The sequence below is a fragment of the Brienomyrus brachyistius genome, chromosome 2, assembly GCF_023856365.1.
Source record: "Brienomyrus brachyistius isolate T26 chromosome 2, BBRACH_0.4, whole genome shotgun sequence".
NCBI lineage: Eukaryota > Metazoa > Chordata > Actinopteri > Osteoglossiformes > Mormyridae > Brienomyrus > Brienomyrus brachyistius.
Window position 1 is genome coordinate 1,447,438 of NC_064534.1, and position 17,191 is coordinate 1,464,628.

Consider the following 17,191-nt stretch of genomic DNA (forward strand, 5'->3'; position numbering starts at 1 on the left):
TCGCAATAGCAAAGTGCACATACGTTTTAAGACGAAGGACACAGCCACTGTTGCCTGTAACTCCCCAACACCCCCATTAGAAAAACACGACATTAAGCAGCTTCAACCGAAAAAGTGGGTTATTTTCCAGTTATTTCGCTTAACAGCCAAAATGTAAGGCCACAATTGAACAGATACTAAAGGCTAGACACATCGCACAGGGAACGCCAAATGGTCAAAGAGATATAATGGAAGCGTTTAAGTCTGTTTGCGCTACTGTTAGCAGGGAGATGCCGTGTTTTGCTGCCTGGCTGCTCCAGCCTTAGAGGACATAACATACCTTGTTGCTAGGCAACATGTCCGGGATGTTGCCGCGTGAGCCCAGCAACATTTCTGTGCTGGCCTAAATGTAAAGACTATTTTCAGTGGCTGAGTAGACACGTTTACCAAAAGAGACTTACATTAGCCTCTTACATGTTTACCTTTACCTACACACATCCAGTTTAACTACTGAATATGTGTTACAGCAGTTTAGCTTCCAGAGAAACTTATTTTCAGAGAAATATCCTCAGATTTGAGTCCAAAAACACTCGGAGCTGTCTGCAAAAAACCCACGTTGTTAACAGCACACTGTACACCTGACGATGCAACCGCAAGTCAGTATCCAGGACTGGTCCAGTTCATGTGTAGATGGATTCACCGATGAAAGAGAAGTTTATTGTGTTGCTATTAAGTTTTTGTAATTTAACAGAAATATATTAATATTCATGAGAACAATCTTATTTTTTATGAGTCATGCTGTTGAGATCTGCGGCTTGAGACTACTGCCAGCTCATGTCATATTCCATTTAAGTGTCCTGGGATTGAGGTTTAAGAGCTTGCCTTTGATTTCAGCTCATCACGCAGGGCTCTTCCAACTCCGCCAGGACAATTCGCGATGTGCTTGAAAACCAGCTTCCCAGGAGAATCACAGCACTTTTTAAAAGTACTAATAAAATCAAATTAACTACAGTGTCTTGACGATGACAATATACATTTCAGGAGTTTCCTGGACTTTGTTATAACAGACAGTTTGTTTCAGGTGGAGGTATCTATGCTTGTCTGCTCCTTGCCTTTGCATAATTATTACATTGTGGGAACCAAATGTCCCCACAATGTGATAAAAACCTGTAGCTTTACGTTGTGGGGCAAAGGAGAGTCCCCATCTGAGATCTGTGACTGCAATCAAAAACCTAAAAATGCCCAAAGTCTCGTATTCAGTTTGGTTACTTATGGTTAAGGTTAGGGCTGAATAGGGGGTTAATATTGTATGTTGGGATTAGACTTTTCCCCATAAAAATGGATGGCGCGTCCCCACAATGATATAATCACAAACCTGTGTGTGTGTGTGTGCTTTGCAGGTGCATCAGGTGCCTTACGCAACATACCGCAGACCCAAACTCTGCCACCGCAGCCTTTCCTAGTCCATAAGTAGGAACTGTTTCCATAGCAACAGTTTCTGCGGCTGCAGAGGAGCTGGGAAATGAAATGTGGATTCCACAGGCTTTTCTCCCAAATTCACCATCTCATCTCTCAGCATGATGGGAGGATGGGAGAGGCAGAGAGGGGGAGGGAGAGGGAGAGCCATAGTGGTCTGACCTGGCCTGCTAGCGAGTGCATCTGCGCTGCCAATCAAAGGCGAAACCTTAATAATGAATAAGACCTGAATAGCCTGGCTGAGCGCAAGGGCGCCGGCCGGCACTGGGCCTGGGAAGCTGCACGGCCTCCAGCTGCCTCGCCACTCGCATGTGTCGGCTCCTCTGCCAGTTTCCATGATGACTGCAGCAGTTATTTTTGGTCCTTGGAGGCCCCCACCTCTATCTCTGGCAGTCAGAGGTGGCAGATCCACCGAGGGTGAGGCTGCGTGTGGCTGGGAGCCAGGCAGCTCATGCGAGAGCAGGGCGTAACTGGGCGGCCGATTCGCCGAGGGCCTCGATCTGCGCACTCTCACATTCAAGTATGTTCAATTCACTTGCGTGTGCAAAGCACCCTCACGGACATATTTGACACAGAGCACTTCAAATATTAGTCTGGAAACACCCATAGATCAGCGAGAAGCAGGAATAGTTCCACAGAATGGCTTTTGTGGACGATCAGGCTGAGCTTCGATGCCATGTTCGCCGTGACGACGGTCCTGGGTGTCACCTGCCCACAGCTATTAGGCATCTTAGCATATTGTGCGAATCCATTCGCTCCCTGTTTCACTTCTCACAGCAGCCTCCTTATTTAACGTGTGTTTCGCATTAGCAGAACACGACGAGCACGAATGAGGCGTCTGAGGGCATCTGGCCCAATGACCCCACTTTTAATTACCGGACGTTTCCTGGGGTGTTTCTGCATCCGAGTGGCACCAAGGTGGGTTTAGAGGCTGGAGCTGACCTGCATTACCCTCACCTGACCATTGGAGCTGACCTGCATTACCCTCACCTGACCACTGGAGCTGACCTGCATTACCCTCACCTGACCACTGGAGCTGACCTGCATTACCCTCACCTGACCATTGGAGCTGACCTGCATTACCCTCACCTGACCATTGGAGCTGACCTGCATTACCCTCACCTGACCACTGGAGCTGACTTGCATTACCCTCACCTGACCATTGGAGCTGACCTGCATTACCCTCACCTGACCACTGGAGCTGACTTGCATTACCCTCACCTGACCATTGGAGCTGACCTGCATTACCCTCACCTGACCACTGGAGCTGACCTGCATTACCCTCACTTGACCACTGGAGCTGACCTGCATTACCCTCACCTGACCACTGGAGCTGACCTGCATTACCCTCACCTGACCATTGGAGCTGACCTGCATTACCCTCACCTGACCATTGGAGCTGTCGTATGGTATCCTGCTGGCTGCCAAGTTGCCTTGTCGTGTCGAAGTGGATGGCCAGTCAGCAGACTGGGGCATCTCGGGAAGGCGGCCTGACCTTAGACACCTCGGCTCCGTCTTCCTGGCTTTTATGCTTTATATAGCAGAGCACTGGGCTCTTTGGGAGAGTAGATTCTACTCAGAGCTGATCCATTCATGCTAGTTACATCAAATTAGCATTTATTCTCTGCCAGCACTCCTTCTCGTCCAAACACTCCGGTTTACTGCAGTAGTTTGAAAACTAAGCTGAAAGCTCCCCCCCCCCCCAATCTCTATCAACCCTGAACTTTAAATATAGATAAGCACATTTCGCATCTGCTAAATTACCAGGATTTATTTGTTACACCTACTTGCTATACCTAACCATTATAGGTATTGCGGTCTGTGATGTCCATGCCATTGGCCTTGACATTTGCAGTTACCTAGACCATACCAGTGGGGCGGCATGGTGGTGCAGTGGTTAGCACTGTTGCCTCACACCTCTGGGACCCGGGTTCGAGTCTCCGCCTGGGTCACATGTGTGCGGAGTTTGCATGTTCTCCCCGTGTCGTCGTGGGGTTTCCTCCGGGTACTCCGGTTTCCCCCCACAGTCCAAAAACATGCTGAGGCTAATTGGAGTTGCTGAATTGCCCATAGGTGTGCATGTGTGAGTGAATGGTGTGTGAGTGTGCCCTGCGATGGGCTGGCCCCCCATCCTGGGTTGTTCCCTGCCTCGTGCCCATTGATTCCGGGATAGGCTCCGGACCCCCCGCGACCCAATAGGATAAGCGGTTTGGAAAATGGATGGATGGATGGATAGACCATACCAGGCACATACATGCCTATCAATAGAAAGAAAATACTTAACTTGCTTAAAAATCAGAAGATGAAAACTAACTCTTGCATATAGATCTCCCTCGGTATAACTGCAGGTCACACTGACAGCTGCTAGCAGATCTTTTGTGATAAGAGGTGTTCTAAGAGATGTTATTTTTTGTAACAGCTGTGTTTTCATGAGATAATGGCTCCTGCAATCAGTAGTTTGATAACTTGTGACGAAAATTCATTTCAGTACATTTTTCTGCTGCATGTGGTCAGACTGGGTGCAGTGACACTGGAGGGGAGAGCTCTGTGGACCTGGGTGTGGTCAGACTGGGTGCCATGACAACGGGGGGGGGGGGCGCTGTGGAGCTGGGTGTGGTCAGACTGGGTGCTGTAACACTGGGGGGCGCTGTGGAGCTGGGTGTGGTGAAACTGGGTGCAGTGACACTGGGGGGGGGGAGAGCTCTGTGGACCTAGTTGTGGTCAGACTAGGTGCTGTGACACTGGGGGGGGGGGCACTGTGGACCTGATTGTGGTCAGACTAGGTGTTGTGACACTGGGGGGGCGTTATGAAGCTGGGTGTGGTCAGACTGGGTGTGGTGACACTGGGTGCAGTGACACTGGGGGCTCCGTGGACCTGGTTGTGGTCAGACTGGGTGCTGTGACACTAGGGGGGGGCACTGTGGAGCTGGGTGTGGTCAGGCTGGGTGCAGTGATGGGGGGGGCGGGTGCACTGTGGAGCTGGGTGTGGTCAGACTGGATGCTGTGACACTGGGGGGCGGGCACTGTGGAGCTGGGTGTGGTCAGGCTGGGTGCAGTGATGGGGGGGCACTGTGGAGCTGGGTGTGGTCAAACTGGGTGTGGTGACACTGGGTGCAGTGACACTGGGGGCTCTGTGGACCTGGTTGTGGTCAGACTGGGTGCTGTGACACTGGGTGCAGTGACACTGGGTGCAGTGACACTGGGGGCACTGTGGAGTTTAGTGTGATCAGACTGGATGCTGTCCATCGACCCCAGGCGATGCCGAGTGGCGTGTGCAGGGATCCAGAGTCCCTCTACTGTTTATGTGCTCCCTGTGGATTTAGGAGATACCGCTCAGCAAACGCATTCAGTTTCGAGGCTGACCAGATAAACAAGCAATGGCAGTAACACCCCCCCCTCCTCGACCCGTATTGGCCGAGCTGTCGCCATGCGCCGTTGCCGTGCCAGGAGTGCTGCGATTTTGTCCAATCACAGGAGCCAGCATGGGAGAGGTGCAAGGCCCTGCTGTGTGAGACCGTGTGTGTGCGTGTGTATGTGTACATGCCAACAGCAGAAGCAATTTTTAATTACTGCTGACTTTACAGTTATTTATTAATTATTGCACATTTAAAATGCTTTGCCTGTGAGAATGCGTGACTCACACAATAAAACACATAATGATTGTGTGCTGCTTGAATCTTGTCCTACAGAAAATGTAAAGTGCAGACAGTGTGGCAACTTGTTCTATCGTGAAGTTCCATATCGCCATGGTGTTATGGTTAGGGTCCCCGGGTCACAGTTAGGATTACCGGGTCACAGTTAGGATTACCGGGTCACAGTAAGGATTACCGGGTCACAGGATTACCAAGGTTTTGATGAATATTTGAATTTTAGCACATCACCATCATAACCCTGTAAGTGCTTTATCACACAGAGGCATGGCAGGCTTTCGAGCGTTCCTGTACTGCAAGGGATCCTCAGGACAGGCTGCAAGTCCAGCATTATCCATCACTGGGCTCACAGTCACACAGTCTGACACACACACTTGCTCACACAGTCACACTCACACACAGTCACACACATACACTTGCTCACACAGTCACACTCACACACAGTCACACACACACACATGCTCACACAGTCACACTCACACACAGTCACACACATACACATGCTCACACAGTCACACACACACACACACACAGCCACACACACACACACACATGCTCACACAGTCACACACACAGTCACACACACACACAGTCACACACACACATGCTCACACAGTCACACACAGTCACACTCACACATAGTCACACTCACACAGTCACACACACACACACACATGCTCACACAGTCACACTCACACACAGTCACACACATACACATGCTCACACAGTCACACTCACACAGTCACACACACACATGCTCACACAATCACACACACACACACAGTCACACACACACACATGCTCACACAGTCACACTCACACACAGTCACACTCACACACACACACACACAGTCACACACATGCTCAAACAGTCACACTCACACACAGTCACACACACACACAGTCACACACATGCTCACACAGTCACACTCACACACAGTCACACACATACACATGCTCACACACACACACACACACACACACACACACATATGTGCATATTCCTTGCAAATTCACACAGTCACATGCATACACAGTCACACACACACACACAAACACACACACAGTTTCTTACAGAGATATACACACAGTTACACACACACATACACATACAGACACACACAAACACGCATTATGGGCAATTTAGAGTCCCTGATTCCCTTAACTGCAGGTTTCTGGATGGAGAGAACCGGTGCAATTCCATCCCAGGTTATCGTTATTGAAGACTGAAGCTATCAGAACTGGGAATGGTTAGATCCGCTGTGACCAATAATTTCTGACCGATAATTATATATTTAGATTGATTGCTCCTCTCTGAACTGCTTCTGTATCTGTACCATGTTCAGTTGCATGGCATCATATTCAGTTGCATTAAATCGTATCTCATTCAATCGCACAGTGAAAATCATGTGAAATCACAATACATCACAAAAGGGGTGAATCATATATCACATTAGTTGTTGTATCATATATATATCTATTATATATTAGACTACAATAATAATAACAATAATAATAATAATAATAATTGTTCTTATTATTGTTTTTATTATTATAATTTTTCTTCACCCTTAACCCTTCACTTGTTCATCACCATGGAATTAAATCCCCTCATTATTTAATTTCTCCATTATTCCATACGCTCCCCTTATTCCATACCCCCATTCCATACCCCCCTTATTCCATACCCCCATTCCATACCCCCATTCCATACCCCCATTCCATACCCCCCATTTCATACCTCTTATTCCATAGCCCCCCATTCCATACCCCTCATTCTATACCTCCTCATTCCATACCCCCCATTCCATACCCCCATTCCATACCCCACATTCCATATGCCCCCTTACTCCATACCCCCATTCCATACCCCCCATTTCATACCTCTTATTCCATAGCCCCCCATTCCATACCCCTCATTCTATACCTCCTCATTCCATACCCCCCATTCCATACCCCCATTCCATACCCCACATTCCATATGCCCCCTTACTCCATACCCCCATTCCATACCCCCATTCCATACCCCTCATTCTATACCTCCTCATTCCATACCCCCCATTCCATAGCCCCCCATTCCATACCTCTTATTCCATAGCCCCCCATTCCATACCCCTCATTCTATACCTCCTCATTCCATACCCCCCATTCCATACCCCTCATTCCATACCTCCTCATTCCATACCCCCATTCCATACCCCACATTCCATATGCCCCCTTACTCCATACCCCCATTCCATACCCCCCATTCCATACCTCTTATTCCATAGCCCCCCATTCCATACCCCTCATTCTATACCTCCTCATTCCATACCCCCCATTCCATACCCCACATTCCATACCCCAATTCCATACCCCCCATTTCATACCTCTTATTCCATAGCCCCCCATTCCATACCCCACATTCCATATGCCCCCTTACTCCATACCCCCATTCCATACCCCCATTCCATACCCCTCATTCTATACCTCCTCATTCCATACCCCCCATTCCATAGCCCCCCATTCCATACCCCTCATTCTATACCTCCTCATTCCATACCCCCCATTCCATACCCCCATTCCATACCCCACATTCCATATGCCCCCTTACTCCATACCCCCATTCCATACCCCCATTCCATACCCCTCATTCTATACCTCCTCATTCCATACCCCCCATTCCATAGCCCCCCATTCCATACCCCTCATTCTATACCTCCTCATTCCATACCCCCCATTCCATAGCCCCCCATTCCATACCCCTCATTCTATACCTCCACATTCCATACCCCACATTCCATACCCCCCATTCCATACCCCCCATTTCATACCCCTCTTATTCCATAGCCCCCCCATTCCATACCCCTCTTATTCCATAGCCCCCCCATTCCATAGCCCCCCCATTCCATACCCCATGCTCTTTTTTCCACTCCCACAGGTGCCTTTTTATCCTCTGTTATAATTCTCGTTTCTGCTCCATCTCTTTGATCCCTTCCAGTTTTTTCCAGTGTCTACTTGACCCTTTAAATCCCAAATTTTGGCTTTTCCGATGTTTCATTTGCCCCTCCCCCTTCCAGTGCACTTCCAGTCATGCCCATCTCTTACTCTGATTCCACTGAGAAAGCCCAGTGCCAACTGTGAACCTATCACTGCCAACATATGGGTGCCCATCACTCCTCTTGGGGGTGCTCACGCAATTTCCCCAACCCCGCTGACCACATTCAGAGTTAATGATGTAGAAGCACAGGGTGCCAAAGGATGCTGATCAAATCCACCTGGGGATGGAGGACTGTCCAAAGGTGCAGCCATTAAGTGGCATGAACCTCCCCTCACACATTCTTTTAGTCAAATCACTGGGATAAATATGATGTAATGGTTCATAAACAAAAATGTCTGTGGCTCCCCTAGGACCAAGTTGGGAAATACTGGTCTAGAGCATCAGTCTATACCTCTTTACATGGAGAACTGACTCCCACCACCCTGAACAACCTGGAGCTGTTATAATTGCAGTGATGAAGTTCCTGAGATACTTCCAGGCTGAATCCTCTGCCGCCCATCTTACTTTGTGTGTGTATTTAATGTAAAATACACCGTATATGTGTATATCTGTTTGTCAGCCATCCAGATGAGGGCTGGTGCTTTGCCTGCTGACAGTTTGCTCCCCCTGTGGTCACTCTGTGCCCCCCCCTCGGCTCAGAGATGATTCAGTACTACCTGCCCTTGTTTTGTTATCTGCTGTTCCATTTTAGCAGAATTCTTTGAAATTTCATGATAGGAAACTAAATAATTGGAGAGGTGGGCAGGAGGGAGCGGCAGTGGGGCACTCATGGGAGAGTGTGGGGGTGCAGGGGGGTGGTAAGTGGCCATAAGCGCCGATGTGAGGCGGAAGGGGGCTCAGGATTGGCTGATCAGGGCCGCTTGTCCATCAGGGTTCATTTATGCGCCTATGAGTGTGTTTGTGCGGCACTTAGGCAGTGACTCAGGATGCATGTATTACTGTGATTAGTGGGGGGGGGGGCTGGAATTACTGTGCTGGGAAAGTGGGGGGGCATGTGTCTGTGTGTCTCTGAGCATGTGTGTATCTGTGTAAGTGTGTGAGTGTGTCTGTGTTTGACCATGTGTATGTCTGTCTGAGTGTGACTGTGTGTATGTGTGTGTGACTGTGTGACAGACTGTGTGTGTGACTCTGTATCTCTGAGTGTGGGTGTGTCTGTGTGACACTGTATGTATGACTCTGTGTATCTCTGTTTGATTGTGTGTGTGACTCTGTGTATCTCTGGGCATGTGTGTGTGTCTCTGTGTGACTCTGTGTATCTCTGGGCATGTGTGTGTGTCTTTGTGTGACTCTGTGTATCTCTGAGCATGTGTGTGTGTCTCTGTGTGACTGTGTATCTCTGAGCATGTGTGTGTGTCTTTGTGTGACTCTGTGTATCTCTGAGCATGTGTGTATCTGTGTAAGTGTGTGAGTGTGTCTGTGTTTGACCATGTGTATGTCTGTCTGTGAGTGTGACTGTGTGTGTGTGTGTGCCTGTGTTTCTGTGTGTGTGTCTCTGGGTGTGTGTGTGTGACTGTGTGACAGACTGTGTGTGTGACTCTGTATCTCTGAGTGTGGGTGTGTCTGTGTGACACTGTATGTATGACTCTGTGTATCTCTGGGCATGTGTGTGTGTCTCTGTGTGACTCTGTGTATCTCTGAGCATGTGTGTGTGTCTCTGTGTGACTCTGTGTATCTCTGAGCATGTGTGTGTGTCTCTGTGTGACTGTGTATCTCTGAGCATGTGTGTGTGTCTCTGTGTGACTCTGTGTATCTCTGAGCATGTGTGTGTGTCTCTGTGTGACTCTGTGTATCTCTGAGCATGTGTGTGTGTCTCTGTGTGACTCTGTGTATCTCTGAGCATGTGTGTGTGTCTCTGTGTGACTCTGTGTATCTCTGAGCATGTGTGTGTGTGTGTGTGTGTGTCTGCCGGTGCTGGAGTGGGTTCCTGCTCTGTACTACAGTCCTGTTGCCCGTTCACTTGTGCCCACGCTCCCACACTCTCTCCTTTCCTCCCTTATTCTCTCTCTCTCTCTCTCTCTCTCTCTCTCACATTCTCTTGCTCCGCTGCTTATCTGCCGTCTCACTTGCCACTTGCCTCCCATCCTTTCTCTCTCATTCTCACTCCCTCTCTCTGCACTGAAGATGACACTTCCAGCACAGAGGAGCCAGCGGAGCCCTGGTCCCGGCCAGTGGCTGCCCCAGCAGAAGTCCAGCTCCCGGGCCGCCCAGCTGCCAGCCTGCCTCCTCTAGGGAGGCCCCTTGCCACGGGACTGGGAAAAGCGACTCCAAGCTGAGTGAGTACCCCGGGACCTCACTGTAACCACACGCACACGCACCTCTTTTGCACTGGAGTACAGATGAGCATGGAGGACATCGGGGAGCAGAGTGGGGGCACAAGGGATTTCTAACTGGATGGCGAGATCGTCGCAACATGGAACCGTGCGGAGCCGATCACGGCACCACCATCACGGTAACTGTCTCTGCAGGGGGCGGGGCTGCAGGCAGGTGTGTGAGGGGCGTCAGCTTCCATCGTGCCCTCGTTGTGCTCATTGCCGGGACCGCGTGGCGGAGTGAGTAGCTGTGAGTGAAGGCAGCAGGGCCGACGGTGACAGGGACTCGTCCTCCGCATGTGGGTGGGAGTGGGGGGCAGGTCTCAGTGCTTGCGGGTCTTACAGCATCTTAGCAGAGAGGATGGGCTGGTACCTCAGCGAGAGTGTCAGACTGAGCAAAGAAAGTATTTCTATGGAAACTGTATGCCCTCCCAGCACATCCCCCCTCCCCTCCTCTGCTCTGTTCTCCAGTACCCTCCCTCTCTCTCTATCTCTCCCTCTGTCTCTCCCTGTATCTCTCCTTCTTCTTCTCCTGCGATTCTGGGTGGAAAGTGAAGGTGGTCTGGGTGTCGTCATTGCTTCATTCCGAGGGCGTTTGCTAACATCCCTGCTGGTTCCACACACCTAAATCTTGTTACAGACCACAGTGAGCAAGCCACGTGGCCCCCCACTGCCACCACACAGCTGCCTGTGGGGGCCAGGGGGCACTCTGCCAGTCCTGCTCTTTGGTACTGGTGAGATTAAAGCAGTGCTGTTCAGCTGTCGGCTCAGCAGGAGCTCCTGCATCGCCGGGACCAATCAGGTGGCACCATCCCGCTTTAGAAGGAACTACCCATTGCCGGGACCAATCAGATGGGTTCTCCATCACTGGGACCAGTCAGGCAGCTCTGCCCCACTTCAGCAGGAGCTCCTCCATCGCCGGGACCGATCAGGTGGCACCATCCCGCTTTAGCAGGAACTACCTATCGCCGGGACCAATCAGATGGCACCGTCCCGCTTCAGCAGGAGCTCCTCCATTGCAGGGACCAATCAGGCGGCACCACCCTGCTTCAGCAGGAGCTTCTCCATCGTCAGGACCAATCAGGCGCCACCGCCACACTTCAGCAAGAGCTCCTCCATCGCTGAGACCAATCAGGCAGCACCGCCCCGCAAAAGGCAGAAGCTCCTCCATCGCAGGGACCAATCAGGCGGCATCATTCTGCTTCCTCTGATAGCTGTAATGAGTTCCAGGAGATGGGGGCTAAATCTGGGGCGGGAGGGGTGGTGGGGGATTTAGGAGGTGCTGAGAAGTGTGGGAGGGTCTGTTTGCTCCTCTGGCTCGGTCAGTCACATGTGGTGGCGATACATGGAAATGAGGCGTTGCACAGTGCCAAATTCGCTGTGAATCTGACCTGTTGGGGGGATGCTGAAGTGTCTAGTGCTTCTGAAGTCCAGCTACATGGAACGACGTAGAGGGGGGGGATTTGGTCTCCGTGTGTGGCTCGCCTCTGGAGACACACTCCTGCTGTTGTTTTTTGGGTCCACACACCTGCCCCCGCCCCCGTACCTCTGAGTGCCGCGAGTCACATGGTTGCGTTCGCTTGCTGGGTAGTCGTGACCATGCTGAGACAAGCCATTCCTCTTGCCAATATGGGTTGGGGGGTTGTTGGGACGGTGAGTCAGAGACGCCCACAATCCGGCGCCACAGTGTGGGTCTCTCATGCACTGGGGGGGAGGGGGGGGGGGGGCTGGCTTTGCTGAAAGCTGAAAAGACATCTGATAAATAAAGAAATGATCGTGATCATATTGGCACAATAGTGGACGATCATCATATGTTTTCTGTCTTCTTGACAACAAAAAGTTTGTCATTCATTTAGCTCGGCTGAAGCTGTGTGACATGGCAGCTGTGAGGCTGAACTGTCTGAACTTTGATAACTTCGTCTCATTTGTTTTAAGTGCTTTTTTTTGAAAGACTGGGCAGCTTGGTGAACAGAACAATTGGGATTTTGTATCAGAGGAAATAACCCAGGATGGGGCGTCAAGCTATCGCAGGGCTCACTCACCATTCACACCTACAGAATCCGCTAAACCTTAGCATGCAAACCCCACACATGGCGCTGGGCAGGTACTCGAACCTCAGTCACCTTAGCGTGCAAACCCCACACATGGCGCTGGGCAGGTACTCGAACCTCAGTCACCTTGGCATGCAAACCCCACACATGGCGCTGGGCAGGTACTCGAACCTCAGTCACCTTGGCATGCAAACCCCATACATGGCGCTGGGCAGGTACTCGAACCTCAGTCACCTTGGCGTGCAAACCCCACACATGGCGCTGGGCAGGTACTCGAACCTCAGTCACCTTAGCGTGCAAACCCCACACATGGCGCTGGGCAGGTACTCGAACCTCAGTCACCTTAGCGTGCAAACCCCACACATGGCGCTGGGCAGGTACTCGAACCTCAGTCACCTTAGCGTGCAAACCCCACACATGGCGCTGGGCAGGTACTCGAACCTCAGTCACCTTAGCGTGCAAACCCCACACATGGCGCTGGGCAGGTACTCGAACCTCAGTCACCTTAGCGTGTAAACCCCACACATGGCGCTGGGCAGGTACTCGAACCTCAGTCACCTTAGCGTGCAAACCCCACACATGGCGCTGGGCAGGTACTCGAACCTCAGTCACCTTGGCGTGCAAACCCCACACATGGCGCTGGGCAGGTACTCGAACCTCAGTCACCTTAGCGTGCAAACCCCACACATGGCGCTGGGCAGGTACTCGAACCTCAGTCACCTTAGCGTGCAAACCCCACACATGGCGCTGGGCAGGTACTCGAACCTCAGTCACCTTGGCGTGCAAACCCCACACATGGCGCTGGGCAGGTACTCGAACCTCAGTCACCTTGGCGTGCAAACCCCACACATGGCGCTGGGCAGGTACTCGAACCTCAGTCACCTTGGCATGCAAACCCCACACATGGCGCTGGGCAGGTACTCGAACCTCAGTCACCTTAGCGTGCAAACCCCACACATGGCGCTGGGCAGGTACTCGAACCTCAGTCACCTTAGCGTGCAAACCCCACACATGGCGCTGGGCAGGTACTCGAACCTCAGTCTCAGAGGTGTGAGGCAACAATGCTAATTACCACGCCACCCCAGGAAACAACCAATGAGATGGAAAAAGAAACAATGCAAAATTCACACTGCATTCACACAAGTACCTCGCTGTGTGGGGGTGGCGGTGGGGGGGAATGAGGAAGGGTCTGGAACAAATTGTTGTCTGTGACCGTGGTCGCCTGACTCCTACTGGAAGGCACCCCCCCTCATGCACATTCTCACAGTCCATTTGAAATGAGCAGAACAGGGTCCAGCCTCTCAGAATGAGAGCGATTAAAGATGCAGATATTTACAGAACTGTGAGTGCTGTGCCAGGCGTACGTGCCGCTCACGTTAATGCCCACCGACGTTATTTACAAAACGGCACTGTGTTGACTGGTGTCTAAAAAGCTTTTTTAGTGCTATTACAGTCTTATGTAATTCACACCCTGCTCTCCATACACTGCCCAGTTTCAGTCATCCCTTCCTCCCCAGAAAACTGGCCTCTTCACTGAGCATGAATCACAGAAGTATAATCGTTCTGGGAATCTCATGAACTCCCTCTTAACGCTTGCAGACCTCAAAGAGGCTGGTGCCCCCCACCCAGGCACCCGCAACCCTGACTGAGTTGGTATGTGTGAAGTTGCTTATGTGTCGGTGCTGCAGAAACATGCAGCGGCCCCCAGCCTTTTGTTTACGTTTAAGGTTTGGGGGGTGGGGGGTATTTCGGCATAACCCGGTCGATGTCTTCCACCCACCGGAAGCCTTTTCCACTGACCAGAGAGACACGGCATGGCACTGGGTTCTGCCTCCATAAAAATGACCTGAGTTTATGGAAACGGATAAGTCTGAAGGCTCTCCAGTTACCCTGAAGTGTTTCAGCTCAGTTACTGGCCTTTGTACTTTGTCATGTCTCCAGTGGTCCACTGTGTGATATTTTCCCGGTACTTCTCTAGTTTTCTTTGACTGACCGTATGCAGATATTTCGCTGAATTGTCCTATTTTTATGTAATTCGCTGTAAACTGGGCCCTGCAAATTGCCTGGCAGTTATCGCTGTATGGCTTCTTGTTTTTTTTGTTGCTGTTAGGCTTCTTATTGTCCAAGCAGATTTTTTTTTTTCTTGCTCATCCTAATATTGTAAATCGTATAGTCTTTATTTATGCGTTTATTTATGCGTACAGGGGAAACCCAGTTTGTCGTCCATCCATCCTTAAACCTAATTAGTTTAATTAGTGAAAGCACATTAGCATGGTTTTTTTGTTGAATCCGCGCCATGTGGTTTTTCCACGATCTCGGACTGTCGATATGAAATAAATAAAGGCCGTTAACTTGTACCCAACACAAGTGCAGACTGAATCGTTCTCGAAATAATCTCACCTCTGCTGCATGACCTTTTGTGTCACGCTCAGCAGGCTCTGGTCCCGGGCCCTGACTTCATCTTTCCCCTAGATGGGGGGTGGGGGAGGGGGGTAGGGTGGGGGTGAGCTTCTTCAGAAGCCAGCAGCTCTTTTGCTGATGCTACATCTTTTTGGTCCTGGCATCTGCTGGACGGGTCCTGCAGTGTTTCTGCAGATCAGTCCAGCGATTTCTCGCGTGGCATAAGGGACGCTGTGGCTTCCAGCATGTGTCTGTGACCAGGGAAGGTGGGTTGGCACGGGGGTGGTGTTGGTGGACTCTGTTGGGTAGCGTAGAGGGGGACCGCTGAATCGGATAACCTGTTTGCTGAGAATGGAGCACATAGTGTAGGTAAGATTGAGTATAGGAAGGCAAAAATTAAGGCAGTAATATAGGGTGCAGGTTGTGGATGGGGGTGTTAGGTAGTGAATAATGCCCCCTCACACTGTACACTCACATACTTGCTTCCTGGATCACATGGGCTGTGCCATGTTGCCGCTGTGGAACAGTCTCTGCTGTGGGAGGTTCAGGTGGAACATCAGCTCTCTCAGTTCCCCTCTCCTGAACAAGCAAAGACCTTCTGAGTTCCCCATTCCAGGTGGAATGACAGCCTTTGGCTCTCTGTGGTTCTTGGTGGAACGTTGGCCCTCTGTGGTTCCAGATGAAACGCTGGTCCTCTGCAGTTCCTCACGGAACGCTGGCCCTCTGACATTCCAGGTAGAATGCTGGCCCTCTGCAGTTCCTGGTGGAATGCTGGTGGTCTGCATTTTCAGGTAGAACGCTGGCCCTCTGCAGTTCCTGGTTGAATGGTGGCCTTCTGTGGTTCCTGGCGGAACGCTGGTGGTCTGCGTTTTCAGGTGGAATGCTGGCCCTCTGTGGTTCCTGATGGAATGCTGGCCTTCTGTGGTTCCTGGTGGAATGCTAGCCCTCTGTGGTTCCAAATGAAACGCTCACCCTCTGCGGTTCCTGGTGGAACGCTGGTTGTCTCGGTTTTCAGGTGGAATGCCAGCCCTCTGTGGTTCCTGGCGGAATGCTGGTCTTCTGCATTTTCAGGGAGAATGCTGACCCTCTGCGGTTCCTGGCGGAACGCTGGCTGTCTGGGTTTTCAGGTGGAATGCCGGCCCTCTGTGGTTCCTGGTGGAATGCTGGCTGTCTGGGTTTTCAGGTGGAATGCCGGCCCTCTGTGGTTCCTGGTGGAATGCTGGCTGTCTGTGGCCCTTGCTCCAGTTCTCTCTGCCTGTTCCCTTTCCACTGTGTACCTCCTCATTCCCTGCTGCTGAACCACACCTGTTTTTACACTTTTTTTTCACACATGGGTGTGAATCACCACTCAGTTTTTTTGTCGTCATATGAGGCAGAATGCTCAACTCAACATTTTTCCCATTTTGTGCTTTTCTGGGCCTAACTTTCCCCTTGAATCACAATGCTTACTAATTTAATTATTCCTCTCATTGCCTTATTACATACCACCAAGAGTAATTATGCACTTCTGCCTACTCTTGTCTTAGTCAAGAGTAGGCAGTTAGTTGTGACCAAAGCTGCAGATTAAAAATATCATAATAATGGACAGGAATTTTAGAAAAGCAAAACATCTGAATATCTACAGTAGTTATAACTAAAATATGACTGTTCAAAACGACTGTTTAACTACAGGTTGGAACTTTCACATTCAGGGCTGTATTTCAGGGAAATTAGATGTTTAGTCCCAAGCTAAGGTAAACTTTGGTCTTTTAACCTTTTGACCTTCCTCAAATCAGAGACCCCCAAAATGAAAACTGATCAAAGCTAGGGACTGCATGCTGCTAAGTAACTGAAAATGGAGGGGGGGGGGGGGGTTCTGCAGTATAATGTGGATGGTCAACATTTTGTTAATGTACAATGCATCTCTGTGGCAACTGCAATGAAGAATCACTAGTGAAAATCATTATTGCTGGGGCCTGGTCATGTAAATTTATAGTAAAAGCACAGCCAATATGAGCCAATCAAATCACTATGGACTGTAGTATCTTGCAGCTCCAAATCCATTTTATTGGAAAGTGACTACATCACTAAGAGGCCAGCGGAAGTAAGGTGGAGCGTGGGATGGTAAGAGGGCTTTATTTTTAGATGATCAGAGACTGCATCATGGGAACGGATCCCATAACGGCTACGGGAGGCAAAATGGGGGCCGGAGCCTGAGGATCCTGGCAGATGTTCGCCGCTGAGGAATGGAGAAGAGTAATAAAGGAGTAATAATGCAACTGGGACCAGCATCACACCGAAGGAATG

The 17,191-nt window shown here is 50.5% G+C and overlaps 1 protein-coding gene across 7 annotated transcripts in view; it reads left to right on the plus strand.

Annotated features, from left to right (window-relative positions):
- Nucleotides 1–10,018: 10,018 nt before the first annotated feature.
- LOC125728367 (citron Rho-interacting kinase) overlaps nt 10,019–17,191 on the plus strand; it is a 57,524-nt gene continuing 50,351 nt past the window's right edge. For 3 of the 7 annotated variants that reach the window (XM_049005382.1, XM_049005397.1, XM_049005405.1), the window contains exon 1: nt 10,022–10,418. The gene's annotated coding sequence lies outside the window, so the exon portion shown is untranslated. Of the gene's footprint in view, nt 10,419–10,445; nt 10,595–17,191 lie in introns of those variants that run through there. The other 4 variants (XR_007389050.1, XM_049005378.1, XM_049005388.1 and 1 more) reach the window with 3 other exon arrangements.